Here is a 1,955-nt window from a genome sequence, read left to right on the forward strand (position 1 = left end):
TACATTTTTTTTTTTATTTACATTCATTCACTGTACATCATTATAGCATACAAAATGAGATTTTTCCATTGAGAATACACTGTATATTGGCTCAATCAAGCACATCAACATATGTGTTATTGTCAACAAATCATTTTCCATTTCTTGTTTTCTGTATATTTTGCCTTTTTTCCCATCCTTGATTCCCTATCTCACCCTCTGCCATCTCCCACCCTCCTCCCACACTGTGTCTGGTATCTATTGTTGCTTTCTATGCCTCCCCCATTTTATTGTTTCACTAAATATCTTAATAAATCTAAATATTTTCAATAGCAAGCACAGCTGATATGTACATATCCATGAACACAAGACTGACTTTAGGCATAAACCTCAGTGAATAGAATGAACATACTATAACGTAGCACCTAACTAGGGCTATATAGCTTAACTGCAGTCATCAAATAGGTATTTCTAATGCCTTTTTTTTTTTTCTTCTGAAAATTTTTTTTTTTTATTAATTTACATTCATTCCCTGAGCATCATCACAACATTCTAAATGTGGTTTCCCATCTAGAATATACTATATAGTGGCTTAATAATGCATGTTATCATCCATAATATTCCATTTCTACTTTCATATATATGTTTTTTTACCCCATGTCTAGCCCTCTGCCCTATTCCACTCTCTTATTACACTATCTCTGCTGTCTACAGTTGTCTTCAATCCCTTTTCCCCCAACATTTCGTTGGTCACACAATATCATAAGTAATCTAACTACTTTCAATAGCAAGATCAGCCGATGGTTTCAAGAAAAGCAGTTTTGAACTGGTAAGGATATTTCTTTGAAACTTAAAGCCTAGAAACAGGTTAGTATTCTGTTCAAATAGTCGGAACATGAATCTATTGATAGCTGAAGACAGGACAAAAGTCCTTAAAACCAGACAACAAAGCTTAGAAGAAAAGCAGCAATATTTTAGTCAAGTCGTAGAATACTGTTTCATCAGTTCAGTCTCATGTACTTAATCTTTCTTCTGTATCTGTTGAGGTTCGATGTTCCAGATTGAAATCTGGGATGTAATACTCAACTCCAGCTTTTGGCCCTACAATTAAGTTGCCCATTTTCTTAGTTTCTGAACTCTTATTTCTGTGTGTCTGCATTTAATTTTACTGACATAGCACTCCCTTAAGAACTTCTTGGAGATCCGGTCTGGTGCTGGTAAATTCTTTCAGGTTTTGTTTATCTGGGAAAGTTCGTGTCTTTTCTTCCCAAATGAACGATAACCTTGCTGGGTACAGAATTCTCGGTTGAAATTGCTTTTCCCTTAATACTTTGAATACATTTTCCCATTCTCTCCTCGCTCTCATTGTTTCCGATGAGAGGTCTGCCGTTAGTCTGATGGGATACCCTTTGTAGGTAACTTGCCTTTTTTCTCTTGCCAGTCTTAGTATCTTGTCTTTGTCTGTGGTTTTGGTCAATCTGGCTATAATGTGTCTTGGAGAAGATCTTCTTGGGTTGATTCTATTTGGGGTCCTCTGTATTTCTTGGGACTGAATCTTTGAGTGCCTCTCCAGGTTTGGAAAGTTTTCTTGCAGGATTTCATGGAATAGATTATCAATGCCCTTATGAGTCTCTTCACCTTCTTGCATGCCTATTATCTGGATGTTTGGATGTTTAATTGTACTAGTACTTCTCACATGTTATTCTCATATTTTTGGGCCATTTTCTTAGTCTTCATGGTGGATTTTTCTAGGCCAGCAATTTTCTCTTGTACATTTCAGGTGCTATTTTCTGTATGATCTAGTCTGCTTTTAATACTTTCAAGGGAGATTTTTACTTCTTGTATTATAGCCTTCATCTCTAACAGTTCTATGTGATTCTTTTGTAAAGTGTAAAATTCCTCTTTTAGATCTTGCATGAATTTCCTCACCTCCTGGAACTCTTCAACTTCTTTCTCCTTCCTCTTCAGCAGTTCCT

At 36.0% G+C, this 1,955-nt stretch overlaps 1 protein-coding gene across 1 annotated transcript in view; it reads left to right on the top strand.

The window, feature by feature from the left end:
* The window catches only part of DZIP3 (DAZ interacting zinc finger protein 3), a 175,447-nt gene that overhangs the window by 124,754 nt on the left and 48,738 nt on the right, over window positions 1-1,955 (top strand). The window lies entirely within an intron of this gene.

The sequence above is a fragment of the Tupaia chinensis genome, unplaced genomic scaffold (assembly GCF_000334495.1).
Source record: "Tupaia chinensis unplaced genomic scaffold, TupChi_1.0 Scaffold148904_1, whole genome shotgun sequence".
NCBI lineage: Eukaryota > Metazoa > Chordata > Mammalia > Scandentia > Tupaiidae > Tupaia > Tupaia belangeri.